Raw genomic sequence first — 14,049 nt, 5'->3', positions numbered from 1 at the left:
ATGGAATAGTTCGGGACGTATGTCTGTGTGCAGTCAGGCGGTAATGAACGTCAGAGGCGCACGAACGGATATAAACGAACATTTATCTAACATGATAGGACTGAGAGAAGACAAGCACTAAACATTGACTACAGAGCAAAGGTTCATAAAACGCACACGTCTACACGAGGTCCTACGCGCAGCGTTCAAGAGAAGAGCAAGTGGGTCTCACGGGTTCAGTCCTGATGTCGTCGATCGGCGGTATGTCGTCTCGAGCAGTCGCGACGATTTCCGTTGGAGATGAACCAACGCACGATGACCCTCGTGGGAGGCGAGCCAAGGCAGGATGACAGCACGGGTCATCAGATGAGGCAGACGACGGCCCACGGCTGCATTACCGCGGCCAGAGCACTCCAACGGGTGTTAGGCGGGTGGCTTCCACCGCCACAACTCCACGGGCCACCTCGAGTAAGAGGCGGTCTCAACGCAAAGGCCTCGGTTAGGCCTTGAGCAAAGGCCTCGGTTAGGTCTCGCGCCGGACACAGCCTGAAGCTGCTCCAACAGGCTATGAGCAGGCAACAGCCAGGCCTGCTCCAAACGGCGTCACACCAGGCGCCACTGCGCGTCTGCACCGACAGGCAGGCGCGTTGTCCTCAGGGCCGCCTCAGGTACCGCGGCAGGAGCTCCCGGAACAGCGCACTGGTCCTGCGTCTTCCAAGTCACGAGCCCGCTCTGCCCGTTCGGCACCCGCCTCTCTTCTTCCTTTTTTCTCTTGTTTCGTTTTTTGACCGCTGCAAAGCGCGCAAGCTGCCCCTGGCTCGCCTTCTTCTGTTTCTTCATTCTTCATTCACATATCTCTAGAGTTGTCAAACAGTCCATGCACATACACAACACTGATAAGGTCACTGCACTACACCCCTGTTTCTCTTACTGCTGTGCGGCACACTCCCAGTGTCAGTATTGCACATTCTCCACTGGACAATTCACCGAGGTCATAAGCCGTAATTGGTGATGTTGCAGGCAGTGCACCTAACATAGAGGCATTTGTGCATGTGACCTTGACTCTCTGATTGAAAGGAAGGCCATGAAGGCGTTGTTTTGACATTTCTTCTGTTAAACCATGCGGCTTTATGATATTTTGCAGACATTACGGAGTGATCTACATGTCACGCTGGACTGTTTGAAATGCCTAAATCTGGTGAGGGGAACTATAAGAACACCACTTCTGGAATAGGAAACCCAAGTGAGAGAGAGCTGAACCTGGAGATATAGCTGGCACCAGCATTTCCCTGATGGACAGTACTTGCACTGTAGCCGTCTGAGCAGTGGGAGCAATTACTGCATGAAAAGCAAAGTATTCCTGTTATAAGACACCACCTAAGAAAATAGCATTAAAGAATAAGGAAAAGCCAGACAATCTTTCGCCAATGATTGCATATGACATGCAACATGGTGCAACAAAGTTGTTATAATTCCTCGTGCCTGTGAACGTAGCTGCGGCTAAGATGTATAGTGTGGCTCCTGTGCCACTCATGGTGCTTAAAACATTGGAGAATAGAAGCTCCCACCTTCCAAAGCTGTATGCTCCTAACACAGATCATGAGCCCCGCCATACTGTTGCTCAGCCAGCTGTAGCAATGCATTCAGTGTACATAAAATATTTTTGATAAGCATTACACAACCTCCAATGTTGTTTTAGCTGGTACACTGACATATGCCGAAACATTGCAAGAAATTAGGTAATAATTGGCCAGAAACTGGCCAGTCAACTTGGCAGCACGCCAGGTGCGCACGACCTGTCATGAACTCAGTTTGGAAAATCAGGTGTATAGTATGGGCCTAGCACAGCTTAAAAGAATGCCGATACAATAGTTTTTCATCCTGCTTTCCGTGCTTTATTAGATAGCTGCTGAGTCCGGAAACACAGTACGGCACCAGAATTCCTTGAATGCACAAAAAAATGCTAATTATATTTTCTTCCAATGTGCTATGATTAGTTGGCTTAAGGTTTGTTTGCAAGGTTTCCTCTACATGTCAAAAACATTAGAGGTAATGGTCACATGTTACACGCGTATTTATCAGAGATAATGGTCACATGGTATCACAAACTGCTGATATACACGTCAGCCTGATCCAGTGTTCACAAGCCACACAATAACCGCACTGCCGAAAGCTGGAAGCGCACCACATGCGCCATTCTTTCCATATGTCCACATTCAACCTGTAACAATAAAATCTTGGCCCTCTACTGTCTCTTCTCTCAAAATGTGCAGTGCCCTTTGCCCTCCTCCCCTTCGGTACTTATTTGCTCATCGTCTGAAGCTTTCAAAAGACGATCACAATGTGCTTTTACCGGTGGACATCAGTGATAACACATGACCACTACCACCACAATTTTCACATGTAGAGGAGTATGGAGAACTGAAAGAATTGGAAGAGAGCATCATAGGACAAAATTGCAACCAAAAAAGTTGGCCTAACACGCGATCATGTCACAGTAGGTCTTACTGTCTTTCACCACCGCGCTAGCTGCACTCTTCTAAAAATACAAAGTATGTGACAGAAACCGCACTTTCGCACAATCGCTTTAAATGTACACGCTAACATAAACGACCCAAGTTGCATAAGCATGTCGGGAAAAATGGGCACAGAGAAGTTACCAAAGCCCCCAAACACGTACGCTTAGGTTAGAACCTACCAGGAACGAAGCACACAATGCCAAGTCCGCCTAGCGCAGGGTCATGCATTGGCCCAACTAAGAGTAAGTGAAGGGGTAGATTCAAGAATTGGCTTATGAAGGCCAGCTGTGTGATCCAACACTTCCTCCTACTTTATTTCCTTCCTCTGTGTAGAGAAGCCCTTGCATACAAATGCTGTGCCAATAATCTGTGCTCCATATGGTACCAATCTAAATCAATTGCATTAAAAGATGATACCATTCATGATTTGTTACATGTTTGGGAAATTGAGACATTGTTATGAAGTTGGCAGCTATCTACGAATACATTTTTTTAAATTGTGTCAGTGCTGTTTTAAGCCAAGAAATTGAAGCTTCTGTATTATAGCTGACCCGTAGATATGCACACATTTATTGATCAAATGACACTCTACAGTACATACCCATGTAGCTGCACGTACTGTTCTTGTTTATAGTTTGTGTCTGTTCACTCTTTTCTTTTTATCACCAGAATTTACTGCTTTCATTGAATAGTGACACATGTTATCGGCGTTATGTGGCACTTGTAAGGCATTCTCGGTTTCTGTGTGTGTGTGTGTAAACTTTATTTAGAGAGGTCCGGAGGCTCGACTTAAGCCGAGGCGGGCCGCTCCCACGTTGGCACTGTCAGGCCAAGCCCTTCAGCGGCATCATGGGCCCTCTGGACAGCCCTTAGTTGGTCTGAAGCAATGGGCTTTGTATTCTTTTTTTGCCATCGAGTCCATTCTTCCAGGAGGCTGGGAAGAGTTGCGGGGCACCCCGCGAGCATATGTTTGATTTCAATGATGCCATGACAATCATTACATTCCATCCTAATCTCCCTCTCTGGATATATTTTGTTAATGTGGTACGGCGTGGGGTATGTACCCGTTTGCAATAAGCGCAGTGAGACTGCCTGAGCCCTGTTTAGCTTTGAGTGTGGCAATGGGAATTACCTGCGTCCTAGATAGTAGTGTTTGGTTATCTCATTATAAGTTATTAAATGATCTCTATATTCCCCGGCCTGATGGTGAACGGCTCGGTTATGACTGTCACGGTTAGCAAGTCCTCGTGACAAGTCATGCGCAACCTCGTTGAGGTTTACCCGAGTCTCGTCCACTTTCCCCATATGTGCAGGAAACCATCGGATTTCTGTTCTCATAATACTAATGTTTTCAAATAGTTTAGCTCCAGCTACGTAGCCTTTATCAAAACTTTTTATATCGGCTTTTGAATCACTGTAAATGAAGGCCCACTTATTACTCCTGATGGCTAGAGCAATTGCCACTTGTTCCGCCACCATGGGTTCCTTGGTAAAAATAGTGATAGCGTCTTGCACCTTTCCTTGCGAATTTGATACAATGACCGTATAGGCTTCTTTACCTTTCACCCAGGGAGCATCAACTATAGCTGCCAGTTGGCTCTGCTGTTCTATCTCCTGCAAGATTGCTTTAGCTCTTGCCTTTCTCCCTTTGATATTATATACTGGATGCAAGTTTCTGGGGAGAGGGTTGGTTCTGATCCTATCCCTAACATCAGTATTTAATTCCACTTCAGCCTCTATTGGGCTCCTTGATCTATTAGGTTCTACACCTATTATCTGTAATGTCTTTCTGCCTGCTCGTGTTTTTTTTTTTCTTTCAATCTTTCGTGTTGCGCTAGCTGTTGCGCCTCAGCGATTTCTTCCATTGTGTTGTGGACTCCTAGACTCATGACGTTGTCAGCTGCAGCAGTACTCGTTATCCCTAGGGCTATTTTAACAAGTTTCCTGATCATCACATTGCGTTTGTTAAGTTCTGCCTGTTTCCATTTGAATAATCCGCCCACGTATGTGAAGTGACACAAAGCAAAAGAATGTATTAGCCTCAAAGCACTGTCTTCCCCCAAGCCTCTGTGTCTGTTGGTAATTCTCCTTAGTAACCTAATGACTTCATCTCTTTTGTTCGAGATATGCTGTATTATACTATAATTGGCATTGTTTTCCTCTATGTGATAACCAAGAACCTTGAGTTTCCAACTAGCCTGATTGCGGTTCCTTCATGAGTGTATAGGCACACTCTTGGCTCCTCTTCCGGAATGTAGCCTCTTGGTTTACGACCTTTTCTGCGATGTTTAATGACCAAGAGTTCCGACTTGGCTGCCGAGCATTTCAGCCCCATGTCTTTCAGTGTGTTCTCCACAACATATACACTTTCTTGTAGTCTGTTCTCTGTCTCTCCTACATTACCCTTGGCACTCCAAATGGTTATGTCATCGGCATATACGACATAATGTATACCCTCGATTTTCTCTAAATTTCTTGCAACCTTAGACATTGCTAAATTGAATAGCATGGGCGAGAGCACAGCTCCTTGTGGAGTGCCCCTGTTTCCCAAATTCTTAGCTTCTGACTTAAGTTCTCCCATGATGAGGTTGGCTGTTCTGTCTCTAAGAAAGTCCTTAATCATGTTAAAAAGCCTCTTACCTAACCCCACCTCCGAGAGAACGTCAAGTATTGCCCTATGTTTTAAACGATCAAAAGCTTTTTCCACATCCATACCTTGAAGAGCTTTCGTGTGCGTTGGGCTGGACTGTACGAGTTGGTGTTTGATTAAGAGCATAGCATCCTGAGTTGACAACCCGGGTCGAAAGCCAATGAGGTTGTACCGGAGGATGTCGTTCTGCTCAACGTATTTCGTGACCCGAGTGAGGATGACATGTTCCATTGCTTTGCCTAGACATGACGTCAAAGAAATAGGACGGTTTCTGTGTTATAAAACAATTAATTTGAGGAGTTCACTTAAAATTCCTGCAACACGAATACTAGTGAGGATTGTATAAGCGCAGTGACGAGGACAAGCAAATGTACAGACAAGAGCTAACTTCAACAAAGGCTTTATTGGCTGGCTGCAGCAGGTGTCAGCGAACGCACTTTGTAAAGTGCAGAGATCGCGTTGTTTATCAGATCTTGCTTTCATACAGAAAGTTCCACATAGGCCATCTAAAACGGTGTCTAAATGACAGATTTAGAAGACACGGCAACAACGTAAGAAAGGACGTGATGGCTTGTTGCAGCATGTGTGGTTGTGAGTAGTCGTTTTGTTTAACAAAAGCTTTGTTGTGGCGAGACAAATGAACTCACCACGCTGATCACTGAAGCAGAGCCTGAATAGCAAGCTTAAAGGATAAGTGCATGAGCATGCATTCGCTTGACTCCCCCCTAGAGCACTGCACGGGCTCGGGCTTACCCGAAAGCCCTGGCCCGGCCCGGCCCACGGGCCGGGCCGGGCCGGGTAGAGCAGTTTTTTCTCGGGCTCGGGCCAGGCTCGGGCACGGCGTGTGCTTTTTGACCCGGGCCTGGGCCGGGCTCAGGTTTTTTGACGCGGGCCCGGGCCGGGCTCGGGCTTTCTGGTGGTGTGCATGTAACGTGCAGCGAGTTCTTCTCGGGCGTCTCAACTCTGAAAAGCATATATTTTTCGGTCTCGGGCCGGGTTCGGGCTGGTTTCGAGCCGGGCTCGAGCCTAAGGTAAAGGGGTGGCGGGCCGGGCCGGGCGGGTAACGTAAATTATTTCCGGTCCCGGGCCGGGCCCGGGTCTCGCCATAAAACTTTTGATCGGGCTCGGGCGGGCAGCCCAACGAAAAAATCGGCCCGTGCAGTGCTCTACCCCCCCCCCCCCCGCCCGCCCGGCAAGAAATAACTGTCTTTTCGGAACGTGATTTAGTGTATGCACTGCATTTTCGCTTACACATGAGCGCGTTTTGCATGCCTATAAATATGTGCACCTGTTTCCAATAAAGCTATTGTTGAAGTGCTAGTGTGTGTCCACTCGCTTGTTCTCATTGCCATTTAATAAACAACCCTAAGTATGTATTACAAACAAAGCCGAACGTCAACACTCGTCACAAACACGAGCTTGAAACTTACCAATCTTGTTGAGGAGGGCATCTGTCAGTCTTCTTGTCCTCTCTCTTTCTTCGTCCAGGAGCCGAGCGAGTTCTTCTTTTTCATCTTCCTTTTTTTGCACTTTTTTTCAAGCTCCTCTATTTTTTCTGGGACGACCTTCCACTCAGTTTCTTTAGCTGCTGTTCTTTCTTTGTGAGGATCCTGAACAGTAGATGAGTCTTTACTTTCGTCATCAAGGTCTTCAAACTGCAATAAGGCATGACACCATGAACCTTGGGGTAATGACGACTTTTGAAGAGCGAACTATGAGCAATACTTTTTAAAAGCAAGTCACTGCCAGTTGCATGCACATGGAAGCCAATAATTTACTACCAGAAATCAGATAGAACAAGACGTTTCCAAGTTAAATCTGATTATCAGTGTTAAACACAGTTAAAGGAAATATGTGCCGCAGCGAAATATCATAAATGTATATCAGTCAATCCACATAAAATGACAGTGCACTTCTGGCAAACCAAGAAACTCCTGCACTAGTATTAAAGGAGACAGGTCAACGTGAGCCAGCTATATGGCTGCCAAAAGTGTCACCCATCCACATGTTTTGGCATCGCTTTTCAATGCAGTGCGTCCCTTCTGTGGTCACAAAGGAAGCCACAAAATAAGAATCCCAGTACAGGCCAGTGATTTCTTATTAGCAGTCAGGTAAAATGAGTGTAAAAATGGTATCTTGAATTGGCAGGTTGTCGTGATTATGCTAGCACAACTTTCATATGTATGACCAGCCATAAAGCACCAAGGAGAATTTTGTACTAGCCGAGGGAATCAAGGCAACAGTTTCTGCTACGACGTACTTAGGCACCATTTGTGCTTTGTGTGAGGTACATATATTTTTTTTCCAGAAAGCTTTTCTCTTTATATCTGCGCATCACAAATTTTTTATTTACACATGCTAATGCAAGTGGCATTTATTGAATATTTCTAGTTTTAACAAGCCCTTACATGGTTTACTGATGAACACTTGAAGGAGTCACATAGAATACTGCAGACTACTCTTTTTTTATTGTGCAAGTCCCATGCATGGTATTAGTGCCAAGTTAACAATACTTACAAAATCCTCTATGTGATATCCTCTATGTTGTGCTGCCAGAAGGCCAAATTACACAGGCCTGTAAATTAAATCAAAATGCTAAGAAAAAAATGTTCCGAACAACAAAGTATGATGCATATTGTCACGTAGTTGTGACGGTAAAGAAAACAGTCCTAAAATGTGCCCACAAAAGCAAGCTACACTCAAAGCACAACGATAGCGGCGAACACAGTCGGCGATCGTCGAAAATCTGATCAGCGGCGAAACGCGTCGGCTTTTATACCTGAGTCATCGAAGGTTCCAGATTAATCCCTGATGCCCGCGGGTCTTCTAGAAATTTCTAGACAATTCGCGTCGATCATACAATAACATAAGCGTCGGTGAAAACAAGCAACGGAAAGAAGCATCGATAACGTTCTAGAAACTTCCGATACAGGCGCGTCCTGCGCCGAGCGATAACGTTTAACATTTGTTAGCCGGTGGAAAGCGGCCACCGGTGAAAGATAAACATGTATACGTGTCAATACCCTCCCCTTAAAAAGCATCGTCCCGATGCTACAAACACGAACGCGAAAACAAAACCACGCGTACAGAAAGGGACAAAAATAACAAAGCAACAAAGCGCCTAAGTTCATCAGCGGGCGTAGAAAGGCTTAAGACGCACCACGTGGATGACTTCAGGTCGTGCGCGGCGCCGCTGTGATTGCGAAATACCGTCTGGCACGACCTCATAGTCCAGTGCGCCAATACGTCGGATGATCTTATATGGTCCGAAATAGCGACGCAAGAGTTTCTCGCTAAGTCCTCGTCTGCGTATCGGAGTCCAGACCCAAACACGGTCTCCGGGCTGGTACTCGACGTAGCGTCGTCGAAGATTGTAGAGTCGGCTGTCGGTTCTCTGCTCGTTCTTGATGCGCAGGCGGGCGAGCTGTCGACTTTCTTCGGCACGCTGCAAATAGGTGGCAACGTCGAGATTTTCTTTGGAGACATACGGTAGCCGTCAAGCGTTGTTGCCCGTTTCCTTCCGTAGACAAGGTTGAACGGCGCCATGTGCGTCGTTTCTAGCATAGCCGTATTGTATGCGAAGGTCACGTACGGAAGGATGGCATCCCACGTCTTGTGTTCGACGTCGACGTACATTGCCAGCATGTTGGCGATGGTCTTACTTATGCGCTCCGTGAGGCCATTCGTCTGCGGGTGGTAGGCGGTGGTCCGGCGATGGCTAGTCTGGCTGTAGCGCAGGATGGCTTGAGTTAGTTCAGCCGTGAAGGCCGTACCTCTGTCGGTGATGAGGACTTCTGGGGCACCGTGACGCAGGAGGATGTTCTCAACGAAGAATCGGGCTACCTCGGCAGCACTGCCTTTGGGCAAGGCTTTTGTTTCGGCGTAGCGGGTGAGGTAGTGCGTAGCTACGACGATCCATTTATTCCCGGATGTCGACGTCGGAAAAGGCCCCAGTAAGTCCATCCCGATCTGCTGGAACGGTCGGCGAGGTTGCTCGATCGGCTGTAGAAGTCCGGCTCACCTGGTCGGCGGTGTTTTGCGTCGCTGACAGTCTCGGCATGTCCTTACGTAATGGGCGAGGTCGGCAGAGAGGCGAGGCCAGTAGTATTTTTCTTGTATCCTCGCGAGCGTGCGGGAAAAACCGAGGTGTCCAGCCGTTAGGTCGTCATGGAGAGCTTGCAGAAACTCTGGACGCAGTGCTGAGGGTACCACGAGGAGGTAGTTGGCTCGGAGAGGCGAGAAGTTCTTCTTGAGGAGAATGTCGTTTTGCAAGAAAAACGACGCCAATCCTCGCCTGAACACCTACGGCACAATGACGGTCTTGCCTTTCATTTAGTCTACAAGGCTCCTTAGTTCCGGGTCGGCTCGCTGTTGTTCGGCGAATTCGTCGGCAATGATGGGTCCCAAGAAAGTATCGTCATCCTGGTCGTCCTGTGGCGGCGGTTCGACGGGGGCGCGAGACAAGTAGACAAGGACTGATGGGTCCCGACAAAGTGTCGTCATTCTGGTCGTCCTGTGGCGGCGGTTCGACGGGGGCGCGAGACAAGCAGTCGGCGTCAGAGTGCTTTCGCCCGGACTTGTATACGACGGTGATGTCGAATGCTTGAAGTCTCACACTCCATCGTGCGAGGCGACCTGAAGGATCCTTCAAGTTAGCTAGCCAACACAAGGCGTGGTGGTCACTCACAATGTTAAAGGGCCTGCCATAGAGGTAGGGGCGAAACTTTGATGTAGCCCAGATGATGGCGAGGCACTCCTTTTCTGTTGTGGAATAATTTGCTTCCGCCTTCGATAGCGACCGGCTACCGTAACTTACAACCCTTTCTAGTCCGTCAGTCCTCTGCACAAGCACGGCGCCGAGTCCTACGCTGCTTGCGTCTGTGTGGACTTCGGTATCGGCGTTTTCGTCGAAATGCGCAAGTATAGTGGCGGCGATTGCAGGCGTCGCTTCAGTTCTTCAAATGCTTCGACTTGCGGCGTCTCCCACTTGAACTCGACGTCGGCCTTCGTGCGATACGTCAGTGGCTCAGCGATCCGTGAAAAATTCTTGACGAAGCGCCTGTAATAGGCGCACAGTCCAAGAAATCTGCGCACTGCCTTCTTGTCAGCGGGCGGAGAAAAGTTGGAGATGGCCGCAGTTTTCTGAGGGTCAGGGCGCATTCCAGACTTGTTGATGACCAGGCCCAAAAACAAGAGCTCCTCATATGCGAAGCGGCACTTTTCTGGCTTTAACGTGAGTCCGGATGTTTTGATTGCTTGAAGAACTGTTTCAAGGCGCCGCAGGTGTTCTTCGAAGCTTGAGGCAAACACAACGACGTCGTCCAAATAGACCGAGGCAAGTCTGCCACTTCAAGCCTGCCAGTACTGTATCCATGACGCGTTGGAAAGTCGCAGGTGCCGAGAAAAGACCAAACGGCATGACCTTGAACTCGAACAGTCCGTCTGGTGTTATAAAGGCAGTCTTCTCTCGGTCCTTCTCGTCGACTTCGATTTGCCAGTAGCCGGTTTTTAGGTCCATCGACGAAAAATACTTTGCGTTGTAGAGTCGATCCAAGGCGTCGTCAATTCGTGGGAGGTGGTGTACGTCCTTCTTCGTGATCTTGTTGAGGCGACGATAATCGACGCAGAAACGTAGGGTTCCATCCTTCTTCTTCACTAACACCACGGGAGACGCCCACGGACTCTTGGACGGCTGGATGATGTCGTCGCATAGCATTTCGTCGACTTGTTGCCTTATGGCCTCGCGTTCGCGTGCCGAAACTCGGTACGGGCTCTGACGGAGTGGGCAGACATTTTCGTCGGTTATGATGCGGTGCTTGGCGACAGGGGTTTGTCGAACTTTTGACGACGACGAGAAGCAGTCCTTGTATTGCAGGAGCACAGCTTTTAGTTGTTTTTTCTTATGCCTGGGAAGGTTCTGATTGACGTCGAAAGTTGGTTCAGGTATTATAGTCGTCGTTGCAGGTGCACTGGAATCCGTGAAGGCGAAAGCACTGCTGGCTTGTACTATTTCGTCGATGTAGGCGACCGTGGTGCCTTTGTTAATGTGCTTGTATTCGGGGCTGAAGTTCGTGAGCATCACCCTTGCTTTCCCTGCACGCAGCTCAGCTATGCCTCTAGCGACGCAAATTTCACGTTTGAGCAGTAAGTGATGATCGCCCTCGATGATGCCCTCCATGTCTGCAGGCACTTCGGTGCCGACGGAAATCATTACACTGAGCGAGGCGGAACGGTGACTTGTTCTTCAAGCACATTCAAGGCATGGTAACTTATGCTTCTATTCGGTGGTATCGCGTTGTGCGTTTAAAGCGTTGTTGACTTGGACCTTAAGTCGATGACTGCACCGTGTTGATTTAGAAAGTCCATGCCTAGGATGACATCCCTGGAGCAGTGCTGCAGGATTACGAAGCTCGCCGGGTAAGTGCGGTTGTTTACCTTGACTCTCGCTGTGCAGATTCCAGTCGGCGTTATTAGGTGGCCTCCCGCTGTCCGGATATCGGGTCCTTGCCAGGCTGTTTTCACCTTCTTCAACTTGGCGGCGAACGGGCCACTGAAGACGGAATCGTCGGCTCCAGTGTCGACGAGAGCGGTGACGTTATGACCATCGATTAGCACGTCTAAGTCGGTAGACCGTCGTCTGGCGTTGCGGTTAAGTCGTGGCGTCGGATCACGGCTGCGTCGGCTTGCTCCGCTGCTGTTACGTCGCGTCGGCAGGTCTTCTTTCGGCGGCGAAGTGTTGTCGTCAAGGCTCTTGCCAGGTGGCGTGCTGATAATTCGTCGTGATGATTCGCGAATCTTCTTCGTGGGCGGCGGAGGATCTTCGGCATTGCGTCGTACAGCAACTGCACCTCCATCGGTTGTTGCTTTTACTTTCCCGGATAGGGGCTCACGGACCGGCCCCGGGCTGGGCCAGTGTATGGTCGGCGCTGCGGCGACAGGTAGCGTCCCGGCGATGGCGAACGCGAAGGACGTCGGGGTTTCCACTGCGTTCCGGCGATGTAATCGGCGATATCACGTGGCCGCTCGCCAAGCTGTGGACGTGGCGCGTTAACGGCGAACCCTCGTAAGCCCATTTCGCGGTATGGGCATCGGCGGAAGACATGGCCGGGTTCCCGGCAGCGATAGCAGAGCGGGCGGTGGTCGGGGGGCGCCAAATGTCCGTCTTTTTCGGGTAGCTACGCTGGGCGACGGGCGGGCGTGCTGGCGGCGGCGGTGGACGACGGACCTGCGGCGTTACGGGGCCCTGGCGCGAGCGCGGAGGCGGGCCTTGACGACGCTCGACGGCGGCGTAGGTCACCGCTTCCGGCTGGGGTTGCGGCAATTGCGGCTGCACAACGGGATCTCCAAGTGAGCGTTGAACTTCTTCTTTGACAATGTCGGCGATAGATGCCACTTGAGGCTGCGACCTGGGAAAGAGCTTCTGCAGCTCCTCGCGAACGACCGCTCTGATTGTCTCGCGCAGATCGTCGGCACCTAGGGCTTGAGCATCGGCGTGGTTGGTCAGGGCACGGTGGTTGTACTGCCTGGCGCGCATTTCAAGCGTCTTCTCTATCGTTGTGGCCTCCGAAACAAATTGTGTGACAGTCTTGGGCGGGTTGCGCATCAGTCCGGCGAATAGTTGCTCATTGACGCCCCGCATCAAGAACCGAATTTTCTTTTCCTCAGACGTGTCGCGGTCGGCGTGGCGGAAGAGGCGAGTCATCTCCTCCGTGAAGATCGCGTAGTTTTCGTTCGGTAATTGCACTCTGGTTTCTAAGATAATCTCTGCCCTCTCCTTTCGTACGACACTCGTGAAGGTCCTCACGAAGTTCTCACGAAAAAGGTCCCACGTCACCAGGCTGGCCTCTGTTCTCAAACCAGGTCCGAGCAGTGTCATCCAACGAAAAATAGACATGACGTAGCTTGTCATCGTCGCTCCATTTGTTGAACGTCGCGGTCCGCTCGTATGTCTCCAGCCAGCTTTCCGGATCCTCAAATGTTGATCCTCGGAACGTCGGTGGCTCCCGGGGGTGCTGTAACACGATCGGTGTAAGCGGCACTGAGGCTGTCATGGTTGATGCGGTCGTCGTGGCCGTGCACTTCGTGGTCTTCTCGGGAAGAATCCGTACTCCCGGGGTTGGTTTTGTAGCCTGAGGCTAGCTCGATGCTCCGGGACGACGTTGGTACTCTCTTCGGGGTTCGGGCTTGGATCACGGCTTTTCGGGGGCGTCCGCTGCATGGACACAAAAGCACCTCCACTAGATGTCACGTTGTTGTGACGGTAAAGAAAACAGTCCTGAACTGCGCCCACAAAAGCAAGCTACACTCAAAGCACAACGATAGCGGCGAACACAGTCGGCGATCGTCGGAAATCTGATCAGCGGCGAAACGCGTTGGCTTTTATACCTGAGTCATCGAAGGTTCCAGATTAATACCTGATGCCCGCGGTTCTTCCAGAAAGTTCTAGACCATTCGCGTCGGTCATACAATCAGATAACATAAGCGTCGGTGAAAACAGGCAACGGAAAGAAGCATCGATAACGTTCTAGAAACTTCCGATACAGGCGCGTCCTGCGCCGAGCGATAACGTTTAACATTTCTTAGCCGGTGGAAAGCGGCCACCGGTGAAAGATAAACATGTATACGTGTCAATATTCACTGCACCCTTATCACATCACAGACAGGATAATGAAGCAAGCAGTAAGGTAAACTAGTAAACTATTACTTTAAGCGTTAACCAAAATATTGTTTCAGCATTGTCATCAGGTTTAAGTGTTGACGGTAATAATAGGCTGCTGGGCTCAAATATTGCTTACCAGTTCTGAGTTCTCCGATTGCTTGAAGGCTTTAAGTATTTGTCCAAGTTCTTTCCTGGAAGCTTCCCGCTTTCTCTTCCTCTTCTCCCTCTTGGACAAACCTTCA

The 14,049-nt window shown here is 49.5% G+C and overlaps 1 long non-coding RNA gene across 1 annotated transcript; it reads right to left on the bottom strand.

The window, feature by feature from the left end:
* Window positions 1-1,237: 1,237 nt before the first annotated feature.
* Window positions 1,238-14,049, bottom strand: LOC125944908 (uncharacterized). Its single transcript, XR_007466596.1, has 3 exons — window positions 13,944-14,049; window positions 6,579-6,803; window positions 1,238-1,317 (listed from the first exon to the last, which is right to left on the bottom strand). It is a non-coding gene; the product is annotated as an uncharacterized LOC125944908 (long non-coding RNA).

This window comes from Dermacentor silvarum, chromosome 4 (assembly GCF_013339745.2).
Source record: "Dermacentor silvarum isolate Dsil-2018 chromosome 4, BIME_Dsil_1.4, whole genome shotgun sequence".
In the NCBI taxonomy this organism is placed as follows: domain Eukaryota; kingdom Metazoa; phylum Arthropoda; class Arachnida; order Ixodida; family Ixodidae; genus Dermacentor; species Dermacentor silvarum.
This window is presented reverse-complemented; position numbering and strand designations above follow the sequence as displayed.